The sequence below is a fragment of the Mustela putorius genome, unplaced genomic scaffold (genome assembly GCF_011764305.1).
Source record: "Mustela putorius furo isolate JIRA1106 unplaced genomic scaffold, ASM1176430v1.1 tig00003909_pilon_pilon_pilon, whole genome shotgun sequence".
Taxonomy (NCBI): domain Eukaryota; kingdom Metazoa; phylum Chordata; class Mammalia; order Carnivora; family Mustelidae; genus Mustela; species Mustela putorius.
In genome coordinates this window covers 30,178,784-30,198,263 of record NW_025422057.1, presented here as the reverse complement: position 1 = coordinate 30,198,263, position 19,480 = coordinate 30,178,784, and the positions used below count along the sequence as shown (strand labels likewise).

At 50.5% G+C, this 19,480-nt stretch overlaps 1 long non-coding RNA gene across 4 annotated transcripts; it reads left to right on the top strand.

The window, feature by feature from the left end:
* Nucleotides 1–14,641: 14,641 nt before the first annotated feature.
* Nucleotides 14,642–19,039, top strand: MARVELD1. 4 transcript variants are annotated; one of them, XR_006603140.1, is made up of 3 exons: nucleotides 14,642–16,339; nucleotides 16,880–17,031; nucleotides 18,078–19,039. It is a non-coding gene; the product is annotated as an MARVEL domain containing 1 (long non-coding RNA). The 4 variants fall into 4 exon arrangements; XR_006603138.1 differs by adding an exon at nucleotides 17,693–17,884 and having other exon boundaries at nucleotides 14,642–17,031; XR_006603139.1 differs by adding an exon at nucleotides 17,454–17,620 and having other exon boundaries at nucleotides 14,642–17,031.
* The last annotated feature ends 441 nt before the right edge of the window (nucleotides 19,040–19,480 follow it).

Here is a 19,480-nt window from a genome sequence, read left to right as displayed (position 1 = left end):
AGCCACCCAGGCGTCCCATCCAGTGTTTTTGTTTTTGTTTTGTTTTTTTAAGGTTTATTTATTTATTTGGGGGGCATAGTGGACAGAAGTAGAGGGGGAGAGAGAGAATCTCAAACAGACTGTCCGCTGAGCACAGAGCCCAATGCTGGGCTCCATCCCATGACCCTGAAATCATGACCTGAGCGGAAATCAATAGTCAGATGCTTAACGACTGAACTGCCCAGGTGCTCCCAACAGGTTCTTGATAAACACTTATTTAGTTCTTTGGAAGGTGAGTTGTTTGTTCACTGGTTCAAATATGGTCAGGAAGGTGTCTGGGAATAGGCAGCTAGGTCTCCCTGACTTCATTTTCACTCCAGAGCTGACCTTCACGGTCATTTAAGTGTGATCTCTCCTCTATAAAAGTTCCAAGGGGAAAGGAGTAAAATGCAGCAAATAAGGATTTTTGGGTCCCTTTCTGCAAGATGGAAGGAATATTTGGGAGCTGTTCTTCCTCATCCCATGGTCTCCAGTTCCTCTTTCTGTCCTGCACAAAAACAACATCAGCAAGTGCTTTGCTGTAGTTAAAAGGGCTTTAACAACAGTTTCTCTTTGCTTTTCCTGAAGACCTAGGGAAATAGCAAAAAGAAGTCAGCAATGTTCGTCTCCAAAAGAAGGTGCTCACTGTTTCAAAGCCTTTTCAGCCAACTGCTTGGCTAAAAAGAGGAGTGTGTGGAGTCCTAAACAGGGACTCCCTGTTCCCTGGTCTCAGAAATAGGAAGGCCAAACTCTTGGCGGCATCTCAGTGCTTGGAGAGCCTAGGATGTCTGATGCCGGCAGCTCAGACGAGCATACCAGGGTGGGAATTGGGAACTTGTGGCTTCTGGGTCAGATGTGACTAAGGCTGGGTGGAGAACATCTGGTGTCTCCCAACATTTTTGCAGGCATGTGACCATGCACTTATCACACAATGGAAACATTTCTATTGTTACAGCTTTATGCATCTGTATGTCTGATGAGAACAACAGGGATGGCCCTGTTTGGAAGAGAAGGTGAGCTGTGAGGAAGGGAGCCCTGGTGTAATTCAGGCCAAGACCTGGTTTTACCAGCGATCAGATTATGGTGAGGGGAGTGAGGAATATTCCTGGGTGCAGTACTTAAGGGGACACCAAAACCAACCAACCAACCAATCAACGAACCAGCCAACCAGTAATCAAGATAAATATTTTAATGTAATATTTTTAAAAACCAAAATTAATGTAAAACATCCACAGTGAACAAAATGTCAACACTTAAAAGCAGACTGTTGTTTGTGTTATGACCTGGTATCATTTTGCAATGGGAATAGTAATTTCTAATAATATATATTTTTTTTAAGATTTTTAAGATTTTATTTATTTATCAGAGAGAGAGGGGGGAAGAGAGCGAGCACAGGCAGACAGAATGGCAGGCAGAGGCAGAGGGAGAAGCAGGCTCCCCGCTGAGCAAGGAGCCCGATGTGGGACTTGATCCCAGGACGCTGGGATCATGACCTGAGCCGAAGGCAGCTGCTTAACCAACTGAGCCACCCAGGCGTCCCGGGAATAGTAATTTCTAATCAGCTCGTGGTTCCCACATGGGTCGTCCTTATGCTTTAAGAGAATTGAAAATAGTGTGTGAATCAATTGGGCGACACAAGGGTTTATGTATGGTCCTGTTTTTTGATTGTGGGGCTTTCATCAACTTTTTTCCATTCAATTCAGAGACGATTTTGATAGGTGTGTATAGGAGGGCACATGTTCCTGTTGCCTCGGCTGGCATTACGGCTCAGCAGAGTTCTAGTTTCTAGGGGAGTAAAGTCTAGGAAACGGGTTCCAGCTGTTCAACCTTAGGCAAATAACCTAACTTCTTGGCTTTCCGAGTTTCTCTTCTATAAAGTGGAACTGACCATCCCCACCTCTGTGAGGATGAAGTGAGGTGCAGTGGGCATAGGGCTCAATACAGACCTTGCTACAGACGATAAACCAGCATTTGACTCCTTCCCTCTCTGTCCTGCAGGGATCATTCATGCAGCTCTTGCGAATGGTTCCCTTCCAATGGGTTTGTTCTTGCTCTCTGTCCTGTTCTGGGGAGACCAGAGAGAACGTCCACCCTCCACTGACAAACAGTAGTGTATCTCTTGAGTACCCTCTCTTTTCCTTGATAAATGCTCTTGGTAATTGTAAACTTTTTAAGAAGCTCCCCTGTGCTTGGGACATTATACAAGACAACTTACTACAGCCTTCTTCTCTGAACTTAGCAACTGAGAATAGCAAAGCCCTACAGGCAGACAGTACAGTATAGAAACACGACCACGGAAACAAAACAAAACCTCGAAGGCAAAACAAAACCTCCACACCTAATCTGACTCATGTACATTAGAATTAAAGGTCAATTTTGTATTAATCTGCTTGGGTTGCCATAACAAAATAGCACAGGTTGGGTGGCTTAACGACAGAAATGTGTGCTCCTCGCAGCTGGGCTGGCAGGAAGACCAAGATCAAGGTGCCGGCCCATCTGGTTTCTGGTGAGAGCCCTCTTCCCTGGTTGCACATGGCCACCTCCTCACCGTGTCCTCATATGGTGAAGGAAGAGAGGGAGGATTCTGGTGTCTCTTCTTATATAAATGCACTAATCCTATCAGATTGGGGCTGCACTCTTACAGACCTCTCACTTAACCTTAATGACTTCCTTACTCCAAAGACAGTTATGTTGGAGGGTAGGGCTTCAGCATGTGAATTTGGGGAGACATAATTCAATCCATAGCAAGTATGAACTCATGTCCTTTTTTTTTTTAAACAAGTACTTAGCTCTTTTTTTTTTTTTTTTAAGAATTTTTATTCATTTATTTGACAGAGAGAGCAAGAGAGAGCAAGCAGGGGGAACAATAGAGTATGGATAGGGTGAGGGAGAAACAGGGTCCCTACTGAGCCAGAAGCCTGATGCAGGGCTCCATCCCAGGACACTGGGACCATGACCTGAACCAAAGGCAGATGCTTAACCATCTGAGCCACCCAGGCGCCCCAGAATGCATGGTTTTTAATGTACAGATAAGTAGATATAGAAATAATTAAGTTGTAAATGTATGCATATGTTTAAATGTATATGTGTACGTATATACATGTATGTATCCACACAAACACATTTAAACACACACATTCTCCAGCTGTGTCTGCTGAGAGGGCCTAGAAGTGATGATGCCCCAGTTGGAATAAGCACATTTACAACCCACATTCTGAGTTTTCAATACCATTCTCCACAAAAGGAACCATGACTCCTTGGAGAAATGATCGATTCACCCGCTGGGATTGAGAAAGTTCAGGATGATTCTAAAACATCGTGTCCTGAAAAGTAAGGAAGAACTCAGAGAGTGATGGAAACACATCAAAAGGACGAGGAGTCCATTTATAAGGGCTCCCATTAGCAAACGCAGAGCACCAAAAAGAAGCATGACAGCAACAGATTGCAACCCAATGAGTGAAAGAATACCCAAGTCCACAGCAATATGAATAAGTGAATAAACAGGTAAACAGAAGAGATGCAAAAGGCCTTCCTTATAGTAGAATATCAACTGATAAGTGTATAAGGAACGAAATTACTAGAAAACCATTAATGGCTACTGAAACAGCCCTGTGGCAAATTATAAAAACAAACCTTGTAGTAGCTTTGCATATTTTCCCTCTGTTTGTTATATATACAGGGTGTTTCTGTACATATTAACCTTTTTCTTTTTCTCTCTCTTCACGTTTTCATTTCATATGTAAGTTTCTTTTCTTTTCTTTCTTTCTTTCTTTTTTTAAAAGATTTTATTTACTTGACAGACAGAGATCACAAGTAGGCAGAGAGGCAGGCAGGGGTGGGGGGAAGCAGGCTCCCCAATGAGCAGAGAGCCCGACATGGGGCTTGATCCCAGGACCCTGGGATGATGACCCAAGCCGAAGGCAGAGGCTTTAACCCACTGAGCCATCCCAGGCGCCCCATATGTAAGTCTCTATGTCAGTTGTTGGAAGTTAACGTTACCATGTTAGTCTTTAGTTAACAGTGTATTCTGAGGGACTCTGGCAAAATTTGAGAAGTGTTTCTGTTTTTTTGTTTTTTCGTTTTTCTTTCTGAGCAGTATTTAATGCAGACCGTTGGGGCTGTGTATCTCCTTATTGTGGAGAGAGGGGGTGAGAACGTCACCTCCAAGAAGGACAGCTGTATCTCATTAGGTGGAAATACAGAGTTGTTTCATTGTTGCATGGAGGTCCAATTGTATATAGAAGGTTGCATATGAAAGCTGAGTCTCCAAAGGGTAGAAGGCACCGGTTATCTCTGTGAGAGCTGAGTCCTGTAAATATTTCTCCTTTTCCACGGGGCACAATGCTTAGCTTTGTCAGTAGAGGGAGCCGGCAAGACGCAGTGGGAGGAAGGGTTTCTTTCTTTGGTTCTGGAGTGTCCTCTCACTAAGCTCCGGCAGCTTGCCAGGCTTCTCCATGGCCTGCTCCTGAAGATCATGCGTCTTCTCAGGCGCCTGGTCGCATGGTGTGGACTCCTGTGATGTGGACTCTGGCAGTGTGGGCGGCTTGTTCAGCGCCTGGGTCCTACAGTGCCCAGCAGCCAGCGACACACAGGGGCTAGGAGCTTCCCTCATCTTCTTTGGTGGCTTTGCAGTTACCCTTTTTTTTTAAAGATTTTAAAAAATTATTTATTTATTTGAAAGGGAGTGAACCTGAGTAGGAGGGCCCCGCTGAGCTCGGAGCCCCACACAGGGCTGGATCCCATGATCTATGAGATCATGACCTGAGCCAAAACCAAGAGTCAGACACTTAACTGACTGAGCCATCCACATGCCCCATTTTGCAGTAACTTTTGATGTCCCTGCAGTCGCATCCCAGATGGCAAGTTCTACAAGGGCAGCACCTCAGTGACTTCTTTGCCATCTACTGAGCCACAGCTATGTCCTCTTTAAGGAGATCTGAATCTTCGCCCTGGGAGCGGGGAGAGGAGGAGAGCTCTTCTTAAGGGCCTATCTCAGCCCTAGGAGTCGTAGCTGTTGCTTATATCTTCTTCTTTTTTTTTTTTTTTAAAGATTTTATTCATTTATTTGACAGAGAGAGATCACAAGTAGGCAGAGAGTTAGGCAGAGAGAGAAGGGGGAGCAGGCTCCCCACTGAGCAGAGAGCCCGATGCGGGGCCCGATCCCAGGACACTGAGATCATGACCTGAGCCGAAGGCAGCGGCTTAATCCACTGAGCCACTCAGGCACCCCAATTGTTGCTTATATCTTCTTTTCCAGGTTTCTTCAGAGTGCTCTTTAATGTCTCAGCTCTCCATTAGAGTAAATGATAATTCCTTATGCTGAGGTTCCCCTATGCAAATTACTGTGTGGTTTCTGTCTCAAGATCGGGACTCGGGCTGAATCAGTGGAGGATAGTGAGACCGGTAGTGTGATGAGGGTGAAGAACGTCAAGTCAACAAAACTCACATGAGAGCAGGCTTTTGAGTTGCAATCCACTGACACCCTGAATCCAGTGAGCTGGGTGTCAAAGCTCTTTCAGAAAACAGTACTGATGATAAAGCTAACACTATGATCTCTGGACACTTTGCATCTCATTGAATCCCAACAGCCCAATGATGTTGAGCTGTTAATCTCCTTATGCCAATGACAAAGCTGAGGTTAGAGACCTGCACGATAGCAACATGTCTTCCAGCTATACCTGTTGCCTAACAAATCATCCCAAAACTTAGTGTCATAAAAATACCATTTTTTTATGCTTATGGATTCTGTGGGTCAGGATGTTTTATTTATTTTTTAAGAGGTTTTAGCTATTGGGGCACCTGGGTGGCTCAGTCGTTGGGCGTCTGCCTTCAGCTCGGGTCATGATCCCAGGGTCCTGGGATCGGGCCCCAAATCCAGCTCCCTGCTTGGCAGGAAGCCTGCTTCTCCCTTTCCCACTCCCCCTGCTTGTGTTCCCTCTCTTGCTGTGTCTCTCTCTGTCAAATAAAGAAATAAAATCTTTTTTTTAAGTTTTTAGATTTTATTTATCTATTTGACAGAGAGAGAGAGAGAGAGAGAGATCCCAAGTAGACAGAGAGACAGGCAGAGGGAGAGGGGGAAGCAGGCTCCCCACTGAGCAGAGAGCCTGATGTGGGGTTTGATTTATTTTGAGGGTGAAGGAGAAGAAGGAGAGGGACTCTAAGGTAGACTCCAAATGGAGCACAGAGCAGGATGGTGGGACCTCAGGTCTCACGACTCTGAGATCATGACCTGAGCTGAAAGCAAGCGTCAAAGGCTTAACTGATCGAGCCACGCAGGGGTCACAGGTCAGGATGTTTTAAAAATGTCCTCAGGGTTTTGGTTTTATTTAGGAATAGTGAGGCCAACAGATTAGGCAACGGCTGCCATTGAAAAGATAGCTTCTTACTCACAGGTCCCCAGAGGAAGGGACATGCCACATCACACAGAGCCACATGGGGAAGCCTCAGGATCGGTCAGGAGGTATAAGGAGCAAGAGAAAAGCATGGAAATGAGCTTTTATTGTAGTTTTTTTGGGAAGAAATGGATGAAACAAAGTAAGCAGCTAGGTGGGTTTAGGATTGGCTAATTTGAATAATTCCCGCCGGCTCTAGGGCATAGGGACGGTCTCCAGTTGCCCGACACCTTTCCCTGGGATGATTAGGGAAGAGGAATATTAATTGCCTCCTGGAGTACAAGAGCCCAAACAGAGGAGGTGGTTTTGGAGTGTGGGCTCAGGATTGGTTGGTTTGCATGGCAAAGGCACACTCACAGTCACATTATTTGCTATCTTTAGGAATTAGCTAAATCTGGGAGGGGCTAAATCTTGGAACCTTGCAGAACCTCCCTGGATCTGCAAGGTCCCAAGATGTCAAAACATCAGGAAACAACAGAAAATAGAAAGCATGAATGATACACAGGAACTGAGATAGTGGACAGTGGGAATGGCTTGTCTCTGCCCTGTGATGTCAGGACTCCAGCTGGAAGTCCTGAATGTTGCCTTGACAGCTGGGGGTTGGAATCATTTGAAAGCTCATTTCGTATGTCTGGGGCCTAGCCTGGGAGAACTGGAAGGCCCAGACTGCTGACTGGAGGGCTTTGGTGGTTTCTCAGTATGACCGAGAACAGAGGCTTCTTTCATGGTGGCTCAGGGCTGTGGCCTTGTCTTTTGGACAGAACTTAGAAGTCATACAGTGTGGTTCCTACCATCCTGCTTGTTATAACTGAGTCACAAGCTCACCCAGATTCAGGGAAAGGAGGCATAGACGCAACCTCTTGATGGATGAAGAATCAAAGTTTGTAGCCATTTTGTTTTTAAACCACCACAAAGTGGAACTAGGAGTGAGACCCTAGCAGTTAGGATCTGAGTCCTACTTCCTTCATGCCAGGGCCATTATAAGAAACAGAAATCAGTTTAAGTTGTCTCAGGTGAAGAAGCATGGGGGGTGTTGTTACTGGAAAGCCGCAGTGAGTTCACAGAATGAAGTCTAGTGGGACAACGTGAAGCAAGTCCTCTCTCGCCATCTTTTGTCCCTGCATAGCTGCCTGTGATGGTTAATTTTATGTGTCAATTTGTGTCAATTTGACTGGGCCACAGAGTGCCCAGAGATTTGTTCAAATATTATTCTGGGCGTGTCTGTGAAGGTGGTTTTGGATTAGAGGAACATCGGAATTGGCAGACCAAGAAAAGCAGATTGCCCGTCCTCATGGAGCTGGACCTTGTGCCATCAGTTGAAGGCCCGAACGGAATGAAAAAAAGGCTGACCCTCCCATGAGTAAGAAGGACCTCCTTTTTTTTTCTTTTCAAAGATTTTTATTTATTTGACAGAGAGACAGCAAGAGAAGGAATACAAGCAGGGGGAGTGGGAGAAGGAGAAGCAGGCTTCCTGCTGAGCAGAGAGCCTGATGTGAGGCTCAATCCTAGGACCCTGGGATCATGACCTGAGCTGAAGGCAGAGGCTCAACAACTGAACCACCCAGGTGCCCCAGAATGACTTCCTTTTGCCTGACTATTTGAGTGGAGACATTGTTGTAATGTGGGTTTTTTTTTTTTTTTTTAATTTTTGAGAGAAACGTGTGTTTCTCTCAACGTGTGTGGAAACGTGGGGAGGAGAGAGAATCTTAAGCAGGCAAGCTCCTTGCTCAGCACAGAGCCTGGTGTGGGGCTCAGTCTCACAACCCTGAGATCATGGCCTGAGCCAAAATCAAGAGTCAGAAGCTTAACCAACTGAGCCACCCAGGCACCCTGAGCCATTGGTTTGTTTCTACGCCCTTCTTTGGACTCTTAACTAAACACTGCCTCTTCCTGGGTCTTGAGCCTGCAGCCTTTAGACTAAACGACGCCCTGGCTATCCTGGGTCTCCACCTTGCCAACTGCACATTTGGGGACTTACCATCCCCCATAATTCCACAAACCAGTTTCCTATGCTAACTATATGTATGTGTTATTTATCTATCCATCCTGTTCCTCTAAACAACTCTAATAACACACTGCCCTTTTCTCTGCAGATCAACTTTCTCTGCCAACTCAGGGTTTCGACTCCCCCTAAATTTGCCTCATGCTCTGGCTTTGGTTACTCCAGCACTAGCTTCATTTAGGAATGACCATTTGGCCAAATTCCCAGTTCGGGTCAGAAGAGGAGATGGGAAAATAGCAACAGAGCTTTTTGGTATAAATATTCCTTCTCTGTCTAGAGCCACCGCACCGACGGGGCTGCGGGTATGGGGAGAAGGCTGCCAGGGGGCGGCAGGCAGGCCTGCCAAAACATTTCCACACCACAGAAGATTCTTGGGGCGTCTCTTGATCCTTGAATGCCATGATCTTAGCTATTCTGGCATCTTCCTGATGGGTCAGGACAAGGTCCTTTTTGGTCTCCAGTGGCTTCTGTGACCTTTGATCTCTTTCAGTCACGGCAGTCACGTCCTCTCTGCCTGTCTAGGTTGTGTGGCGGGGGGAGGGGGGTACTTTTTGGCAGGAGAGAGAAAAGCAGAGTTGGAGAAAATCTCCATGATTCGCCACATCTGAAAGAGTCCCCAATGGTCATGGGAGTTGGAAAACAAGTGGTAGTGGAGGGGATAGCACGATTGCTTTTGCTCTGTGGTTTCAGTGAATAACGTCTTACAGAGTCTGGTGAGACTAGACGTAAGGGGCAAATTCATGGTTAAAGTAGACGCAGGGCATCTCAGACAGCTGTAGTGTTTCCAATGGTCCAGAAATCTAAATTTAGTTCCTAGCTTAATCTTTCTGAATCTCATTTCCCTCAGCTGTCAAGCGGAGATCATGAATTGCCTATCTCCCAAGGTTGTTGCAAGGGCCAAGGAGGAGGTGAACACCCTATACCAAGCATCCTCTGAGGGCAACCCTCGGCTCTGCCCAGTCCTTGAGCCTCATTCCTCTTGCTTTAAAGCTCCAGCCATGGGTGGGCTAGAGAGTTCAGGGGACAAATCCCCCTTCCTGGAGACCCTTCACATAGCAGGATAAGAAACAGAAACAGCATACACAGCCAGGCTCCCCAAGTGTAGGTCTTGGGGTCTGTGACAGCCACACCCACTCTCCCTGCCTGGCCCAGTACCTGTGGACCATCTCTGCAACATGGAGATCATTCTCTTTGTCACCGCTCAGGGGCAGTCCTGTGATGTCTTGTGACCTCCAAGACCAAGACTGGAGTCCGAGATATATGCACTGATTACAAGCCTGGATTCGGAGATCAAATATTTGAATTCCGTTCTCCATTACATATGGGATGTTAGATAAGTCACACAAGCTCCCCATGCCTCAGTTTCCTCATTTTAAAGCAGAGGTGGTTTTAATGGACCTACCTCAGAGAGCTGCTGTGAAAAGTACGTGAGACAAGACTGGCAAGCACCTGGCATCTGCTGCCTGGCATCTGGTAGATGCTTTGCATATGGTGGGTGTTCCCACTGAGTCTCTGCCACTTTTACCCAAGGCTGACTGGTAGAGTGGTGGTGACTGATTCATTCCACCCTGGCCCAGAGTGTCCGTCCCTGCCCCAGGAATGTGGTCTGCTGGGGTCTGCCCACCCCACCATAGGTCCCAGTAGGAGGTCATCTTCAGTAGCTCACGGGCAAGCCGAGTAATGGTGAAGTCTCATGGGCGTCTCCCTTGGACACCATGGTTCCCTAGCCTTAAGGACCCAGCCTCACCACCCAGTGTTCTGGGTGGCTTCACACAAAGTCAAGACTCAGAGGATACCTGTGGCTCTGGGTCTGGACCTGGCTGGCTTCTCCTGGGGAGTGAGGGCTGAGCTTTGCCAGAGTCAAATGCCTTTACCACTTCATGCCCAGACTGAGGCCCCTTGCTTCTGTCTCCCCAAAGGGGCCCAGAATCCAGGCCACTTTTTATAGCTCCAGCCAAGGCCAGGTCCTCCTTGGGGGCTGGAATAACAAACTCAGGAGCCCCCCCCTCCAAGTTCCTACCCAACTCCAACCCAGAGGGGACTCCACCCACCCCACCCACCATTCCAGAGCTCGGTGTTCCCACAGCCTTGGGAACTTGCCTGGAGGTGTGAGCCACTTGGTGACCAAAAGAGTGTTCATGCGCAGAGCTCCCTGCCCCGAGTGAGCACTGGACAGTGAGTCAGGAGACCTAAGTTCTAAACTTGGCACTCCCATCATCAACCAGCTGTGGGACCTGGGGCTAGTCACTTACCTTCCCCAGGCCATAGCTACCCCTGCATAAAATGAGAAGCCAGGAACAAATGATCTTTAAGCCCTCTTCCAACTCAGGTATAGGATTGTGGCATAATGCCAGGTACATACACAGCAGGTGTTCAGGAAGTGTTGATTTAGTAATTTAACTCTAAGATTCCAGGCAAGATTCTGCAGGTGCCAACACCCACTTATTTCCTTGCTGTGAGTTCTGCCTCTGCTGTTAGCTAATTTATGTCAAGGGCCAACACAGGGCTTGGCACATAATAGGTATTAAACCAGTGCGAGTTGAGTCTATGAATGCCGTGATTTACAGTAGCCCGGAGACTGAAGAAGGAACTGACTGACCAGCAGGAGCAGGTCATGGGATCTCTAGGGGGCCACGCTTCCCTCCTTGTTATCAGCTGCCTCCCCTTCTGGGCACAAAGTCATAGCTTTGGGGCATAGAACAACCTCCAGCAAGCATCACTAATTCTTGTTGCCTGAGCAACGGAGGCCTTGATCACACTCTTCCCTTTGCCTATAGCATCTGTCAGGGGCTGTGATTCAGCCCGCTTACAAGCTAATATGCTAGCCTGCTCTTGTTTCATAAATGCAGGCAGAAGATATGGTTTCCTGAGTCAGACTCGAAGGATTTACCACTCTTGGCACAGCAGGCCGCACGGGCATCATCATTATGTCTCTTTCCCTCACTCCCTAGTTTGATGGGGGTAACGCGGAGAGGCCCTGGTGGATGTTACCCATGCAAGAGCTTTATGTCACAGCTACGCAGCACTGAGCTTGGGGAGCCCACCTCTGTCCCCTCCTAGCACCACCACACTTACAGTAAGCAACAACCAAGCCTACTGTCTGCCTGGGGGGTGGGTGTTCCTTCACCCCACAAACTTGTTGGCTGCAGAACACAGCAGCCAGAAATGGTTGGAAAGTGAATGGGTGACCATGGCTTTGCGTTCTCAGCACACTCAGTATTAAGAGCCACGGCTGCTAAGGACCCATGGGGGACCGCCTTGCCCAACAATGCCTAGTCACCATCTCTGCTTGTCACAACTCTATCCACCCTCCAGAGATGCTCCATTCTGGAAGCTTTCCCAGCCCTTCCATCACACATACTCTCCCTTTTAGATTTCCTTGCACCTACCTTCTTTTCCCTTTCGTGTCCACAGCTGTCGCTATACTATGGAGAAAGTGCAAACACAGTGAGGGCAGGAGCCGGTGCTCCCAGATGGTCTGCATCCCACAGGTGCTTAGGCCATATTTGTGGATATCTTCTTGCATGCTTATGCTTTTGCAGCGTCTCCTGGGACTGCCCCTTGGAATGTCTTCAGGATTCCAGAGACTAAAAATATCTCCCCAAATCACCCCATTGGCTTCCTTGTAAGGAGCTGGGCTTAGCTGCGAGGCTGAAGATTTGTGCCCACCAGGCGGTGCACCACCCTTAAGTCTGCAGATGCCTTTCTTAGATGCCAGAGGACTCTTCTCTCCCTCTAAGTGTTGATTTGGTTAGGTCCCCTGCTCACAGATACAGTTTATGGAGCATAACCCCATCATCAGCCCAGCACCCAGAGTCAGCCCCCAGGTGCCTGTCCTAGCTCCAGCCTTTTTCATAACCGGCACCCTGAGGACACTGAGGATGTCCCAGGAGGGATTGATTGCTAAGGGAAGCTGAGAGAAAAAGGCCCCAGAATTGGGATCAGAAGACCTACGTTTGAGTCTCCACATGGACACTTGCTAGTTCTGTTTCTCCCAGCAAGTTATGTAACCTCTCTGGGCCTCTGTAACTGTAGCCAAGAATAAAATCTGAGAAAGTAACATATAAGCACTTTGTGGGTTTTTAAAAAATTAATTTATTTATTTATTTGACGGAGATCACAAGTAGGCAGAGAGGCAGGCAGAGAGAGAGAGGAAGGGAAGCAGGCTCCCCGCTGAGCAGAGAGTCCGATGCAGGGCTCCATCCCAGGATCCTGGGATCATGACCTGAGCTGAAGGCAGAGGCCTTAACCCACTGAACCACCCAGGCACCCCAAGATATAAGCACTTTGAATGTGAACCTGGAGCCAGCCACACGTGGGCTCTTGTTTAAACTGTCACCCGCCAGCTCTGTGGGCATGGTCACCTTCCTTCACCCTCTGAGCTCTGGCTTCTCCACTGGCAAATCAGAGTTAACATTGCCTAGAATATAGGGGTGCCTGGCTAGCTCAGTTGGTAGAGCGTGTGATTCTTGACCTGGGGGTGAGTTCACGCCCCACCTTGGGCGTAGAGCTTACTTAAAAAACAACGACAAAAAACAGTGCCTAGAGCATAGAGAGCTTTCAGTGAATAATGATCACGTATGTCTTATGGATCCCTAGACCCTCAAATGGTGCCCAGTGCCTAACAGGTGCTTAATATCCATTTGCTTAATGAAAGGATTTCACAGATGAGGAAACTGAGGCACAGAGCAGTTAAGTATGAGGTCCCGGCACAAGGGAGTGGTGAAGCCGTAATGCATAGCCAGCAGTCTGCCTCCATGGCTTGTACCCTTGTCTCAATACCATGCTATTTTACACGGTGATGGAGGTTACACATCACCTTTTACTCATTTAAAATAAGCGTTCACAGCTTTCCCAGGTCCCTGCAGGCGGGGCTGTGCAGCAAGAGGCCTCAGCCCCCTGAGAAACCACATATACTTTCTCCCATAAGGAATGCCAGGGTGCTGGGAGAGGAGAGACCTGCTCAGCGAGGCCAGGGGGCCGATGGACACATTCCATGACCAGGAGATGAGAGACTAGTTCTGCACTCTGCTGACATTTATTGAGTCTCTTATTTCCGGGCAAAGATAGAGGTGACAGCCAGCAGTTGCAAGCAATGTATCAGACTCAGGAGCACTGCATAATTTCTGAATGCTCCAAGAGAGGGCCTAAAGAGCCAGCAATCAACAGCTTGGGAGTCTGGACCAAAGGGAGGAGCATTTTAAAAAGGGCCTTGAAGGGTAAGTAGGAGTTTTCCAGCCAAGTGGGATCTGAGAATGAAGGGCTTTTTGAGCTTATTTGAGGGGGAGGGTTTAAGAGGTTAGGTGGGGTTGGCAAGCCCCATGGGAGCAGGGGTAAGGAAAGGAAGTGGAAAACAAGGAAAGTGAAAGTCAGTTGGAGCCAGTTTGTGAAGTAAGCCCATAGAAGAGATAAAACTGTATCCTGTGGTCAGTGGAGGAAGCAATGCAATGCCAGGTCTGTGTTTTAGAGGGCTGTCACAGTGAACGATGGTTGAATGGGACCGGGAGACAAGAGACACCAGCTGCAGTTACGGTTAACGGGCTTAACTCCTCTAGACCTCATTTCTCCTCCTCAGTAAAAGGAGGAAAAGAATTCTATCTCTGAGGCTGTTTTGAGGCTTAAGTAGGCTTACGTGTAAACGCATCATTAGCTTCCACTGGACGCTGTTCTGCCTAGTGTCCTAGTTAAACAGGGGGGCTTTGCTCTCTCTTACACCAGGCTTGGTGCCTTGAACACGCCGGATAACACATTCTTAATCTAGGCGACCCTGGATGGCTAGGAGGTTGGAAAAATGAGGATGGACTGATAGGATTTGGCTTTGTGGTGTGTGGGAAGGGCGGGGGGGGGGTCTCTGGTGGGGGACCGTCCCTTTCTCTGATGTCTGAGAGCCCAGCTTTGGACTGGAGAAGAGTGAGGTGGGCACATTCCAGATGTCCAGGGGAGAACGGATGTCAGCTTCAGACCAGCGCCGCTCTCTTCCAGAGCCAGGGAAAGGCCAAGAGGCCCGAGTGGGCCCTAGGGCAGGACAAAGTAGAAAGAAAAGGCCCAGCGAGGCTCTGAGAGAACACTCCAGAATACAGCGTTTCCCCTCTGAGGCTGGACGGGAGCTGGGGTGGCAGGGCAGGCAGGGTGGACCCAAATGTGCCAAAACTTGGCCCGGGCGGCCAGAGCGGAAGGCCCTCGGCGGCCCGGAGGTGCGAGTGCCCTCCGCCGCGCCCGGGGGAGAAAGGAATCCGAGCTGGGAGTCTGGCGCCGGCTAGAAAGGGGGGCCGGTATGGTGAGCGAGGCCCAAAAAGAGATGGCTGGAAGCCGGGAGGAGCGAGTGGGGGTGGAGAAGGGGAGGGGAAGTCAAAGGGCGGGTAGCAGTGGTGGAGACGGGGAGAAAGAGAGGAGGGCTGGAGGGAGGAGAGAGTGGAGGAAGGGTGGGGAGAAGGGGAGAGGAAGCGCGAAGAGGACTCGGAGGGACGCGAGGAGGCCGCCGCGGGCGCAGCGGGTACGTCGGCCGGGCCACCCCCGCGAGCCCGGCGCCGCCATTCCGCTACTCGGGGCTCCGCCGCCGCCGCCACCGCGCCCGGGGGCCATGCTCCCGCCGCCCCCGCGCCAGCCGCCGCCCCAGGCGCGCGCGGTTCGCGGGCCGGTGCGCCTGCAGAGGGCCTTCCTGCGCGGCCCGCTGGGCGTGCTGCGGCTGCTGCAGCTGCTGGCCGGCGCCGCCTTCTGGATCACCATCGCCACGAGCAGGTACCAGGGCCCCGTGCACTTCGCGCTCTTCGTGTCAGTGCTCTTCTGGCTGCTGACCCTGGGCCTCTACTTCCTCACGCTGCTGGGCAAGCACGAGCTGGTGCCCGTGCTGGGTTCGCGCTGGCTCGTGGTCAACGTGGCACACGACCTGCTGGCGGCCGCGCTCTACGGCGCCGCGACGGGCATCATGATCGCCCAGACGCAGAGCCACAGCTACTGCAACCTCAAGGATTACCAGATGGCCTGCGCCTACCACGCCTTCTTGGCGGCCGCCGTCTGCGGCGGCCTCTGCCTCGGCCTCTACCTGCTCTCGGCCCTCTACGGCTGCTGCCGCCGCTACCAGGGGGAGCAGGAGGTGGCATGAGCCGCCGCGCCGCGGGGCGGGGACCCTCCCGAGACCGGCGCCCCCGTCCTTCCTGCCGCCGCCGCCCCGCGCCCGTGCGCCCCGGCACCCACGCGTCGCCCCGCGCTCCCGCCCGCGCCCGGGCGCCCTGGCCCGCAGTTCCCGTCCGACGGCAGAGCCGCCGCCTGGAGTCAGGTCAGACGCGCCGCCTGCGCCGTTTCCTGGGATCCGGGCAGGGCCGCATCCGAGCCGCGGGCCCCCAAGCATCCTGGCCGTCCGAGGCGAAACCTCGCGCTTCCTCGCCCCCTTCCGTGCCGAGAGCGAGACGTGGACAGGCGCCGCGTAGATCCGGGGGAGGCTCCCAATTGGAACCAGCCTTCTGGCTGCGCCACTACCCCTTCCCTCCCGGCCCGCCTTCGGAAGAGCATCCCCGTTCCCTGGCCCCTCTTCCAGCTTCGAGCGCTGTGAAGGGCAGGCTCGCAGCCGCGGACAGAAACGAGGACAGGCCTCCTTTGGCCTCAGGATGAGCGAAGAATTTCGTTTCAGCTCGGGATTGTGCGCGCATCCTGCGCGGTCCGTGCTCTGACATTGGGGTGGGGCGCGTCTGCAAAGGTGAGGATGGATCGGAAATGCCCGCGGGCTGCACCTTTGCACGTTTGGAATCTGCTCTCACCTTTGCCTGTTCCGCCTTTGGCCTCGGGGTTCCTGGAGGCCAGGCCCAAACGCACACTAGTTTCCCTGGCCTCAGCTTCCCAGCGTTTCTCTCACGGGCTTCAGCTCCACCACCCCCACCTCCCAATGTCTTTTTGCATTAGGGATCCTACAGGACCCTGAAGGAATGTCAAGGTGAGCCTCACCCCTTGCCCTTGGTAAAGCCAGAATAAGATTAGAACCCCGTTTCCAGTCTCCCAGCCCAGCACTGTTTACATTAAAGCGGTGGGTGTTCCCAGGAACCCCGGCTCAGGAGCTACAGTCTAAAAGACGGTTTCATTTTCAAATGGGTTTGTCAAGATGCTATCTCACGCCCACCTGAAGATTCACGATGCTCATTAGCATATCAAAGGCTCTGAGAAGTCCCGCTATAAAAGAAGCCCAAGTAATTTAGTTTACAGTGTTAACTGCCTGTGGATCTGGAGCAATTAGATTTTGCCACCTAAGACTTCCAAGCATCCCTGTGTCTTGGCTATCATTCATTCCCACCGTTTCCAGCCCATTGGCTCTGGTGTGATTGAAGATCTGGGGTGCTTCTTCTCCTTCCCAGGGTATTTCTCTAGCAGAGGGTGGGCTTGCCTCAATGAGGGAGAAGATAGCTGTCCCTGCTAGGCACATGAGAGGCCTGGGAATTGGTGGACCTGAACATTCCTCTACATTGTTTGGAAAATAAAGTCAAGGTTATCCAGATGGTGTCCCTGTTAAGAAGAACATTGCCTATAAAAGATGCTGGCATGGACCGTGAGCAGCTGGCAGGAGTGGGACTCACTCACCAAAGAGGAGAAAGCTCCGAAGTTGGGGTGAACAGCTGACCCAGCCTCCATAAGGTAAGGTGCTTCCTGAATTTCGGGAGGGGTCATAGGCCTTTGAATAAAAAATACAGAGCCCCCTTTGCCAAAAGGTGAGGGGTTTTTATTCAGGGAGCAAGTTGGAGGGGTGACAACCACAATGCCCAAAGACTTGTACTACCAGTTCAGCCATTTTGCCACATCCCGCAAAGGTCTGCTCTTGGAAAAAGCTCAGCCCTCTCTGGATTAGAAACTAGAACAGGGGGTGTGTTTTGGGGGGTGTTTTTTTGAAGCTTAGGTAGAGAGGGTGAGGCTTTTCTGTTGTACCTGCAAAGATCGGGGAGGGGCGTGTTTCATGCGGAACATGAGAGCATTTATGTGGGCACTGCTTAAAGCATTTAGATGTATTTCTTTCATTCTTTCGACACTGTTGTGGCGAGCCGTGTTCTCCTCTTCCCTAGGAGGCAGATGAGTCTACCTTGTCCAGAGTCTCCCAGCTGCTGTGATGGGTGGAGCTAGGAGCTGGACTCTGGAGATTTGGCCTCCTCAGGACAGGGCTGTACTCTCTAGAGAAGGCGGTCAATACACATTCGAGACTGTTCATGTGGCTACTTTAAAAAAAATCATGGTAAAATATACATGTAGCATGAAATTGACCATTCGACCATTTCAAAGTGTATGCTTTGGTGTCCTTATGTAGGTTCCCAGATGGTTGTGCAACTATCACCACCATCCACCTCCAGAACGTTTTTCACCTTGCAAGACTGAAACTCTGTCCCATTCAAATTGTGGCTGTTTTGTTGTTACTGTTGTTTTCTTTCCTTTGGGAACTCCTAGAACACTGAGCCCTTTGCGGTCTCATTTAGGCTGGAGTGCTGCTGCCTTCCTCCAGGTGGCGCACCCATTCTTTCGGCCCCCACCGCTGGTGCTGGCCAGAGCCAGGGGAGGCTGGGGGTAGGGGGTGGGGTTGGGGCTGGCCAGAGCCAGGGGAGGCCAGGGGTAGGGGGTGGGGTTGGGGCTGGCCTTTCCTGGGATACTTACTTGGAGGTACCTTGGCTGGCGATGACTTTGGTCTTCTTTTGCAGGTTTCCATGTTTCTGAGGCCATGGAGATTCCCGTAGTGGTCATGCTGACCTCTCCCAGGGCTCGCTTCCCTGGCAAGGGGCACCATTCTGGGCTGGGCCAGCAGAGCGCTGCAGAGTGGCCAGCAGAGGGGAGAGTGGATGACCTCTGCCCAGCAGCTTCCCTTCAGCATTGTCCAAAGGAAGATCCAAGAAGCGTGAAGATTCATTTTGCCTTAACACAAGAGAAATTCCGATTCTCCTTATGCTGTGACTTGGTTCCAAGATTCCAGACACCTGGAACTGAGCCGTGCACCTCCATGCCCTAAACAATGGGTTTAAGCTCCAGCTTTTGTTCCTTTTCTCTTTTTCCAGATCACTGTTGAAGTTGCATCCTCAGCTCAGAACCAGCGCCCTGAGGATCTCTTCCTAGCCCCCAGAGCTCATGGTGCTCTGTCTGTGGTTGGGTGACCTTACTCAGGAGCAGACGTCTCCTTTGCCTTCACGGTATCTTATCCAACCAGATGTGCCTGAAACATTCCAGAGCTCACTGGCTCTTCTAGATGTGCCTTCCTGCTTGGCTTCTAGCTGCTTCTCCAGATGTGAGAAGGACGTGTAAAACAGCCCCCACACCCACCCCCTCCTCCTGCTGAGACCCTGTACCATAGGAATGGCCACCTGACCTGGCCCAGAATTTTTGAATACTGGAGGCCGCCTCTTTGGCATCCCTCATTCGACTCCAGGACTCAGTCCAGCTTGAGGTAGTCCACAGTGGACTGTGGACTCCTACCAGTCCAAAAGTCTGGGACTACTTGTGGATCCAGTAGAGGAATTTTCTAGTATTCTACGAAGGCCAAAAGAGAGGGTGGGAGAGGGTGGGAGTGGGAGGGGTGTGGGCCAGTAGCGAGGGGGACCGATGTGCCTCATTTAATAGTTTAGTGGTGATTACTAATTTGCTTTTCAGAATAAAGTTTGGTTTGTCTGTTGTTGGTGTATAGGTCTTCTCTCCCCGGCAGTAAGCCTGTGTACTGGTTCTCCCAGCCTCCATCCATCCTCTTCTTCTTTCCTTCTGGGAGGGGAAGAAAAATGAGTTCACAGGTTTTCAGTGCATTAAGGCAGGACACAGGAAGCAGAGAAAGAAAACCTCCTATGTCTGCCCCTGACAAAAGCGGGTGGGAATTCAAGTTGCTCCTAGCCCAGCTCTCAATGACCCCTCTGTTTTTGGAAGCTCCACTCCCTAACGGGCAGGCACAGAATGACTACGGTTAAGGAGCCAAAGGGTCCCTCGACTCCCTGATTTTGCAGAAAGGGAAATGAGCCACAGGGAGGAATGGTGCCTTGCCTAGTGTCACAGAGCTGAGAGGGGACTGAGTGAGGTCTTCTGGGGCTCAGGTTCTGATACGGACTATAGTCCTCCTCTGGTATTG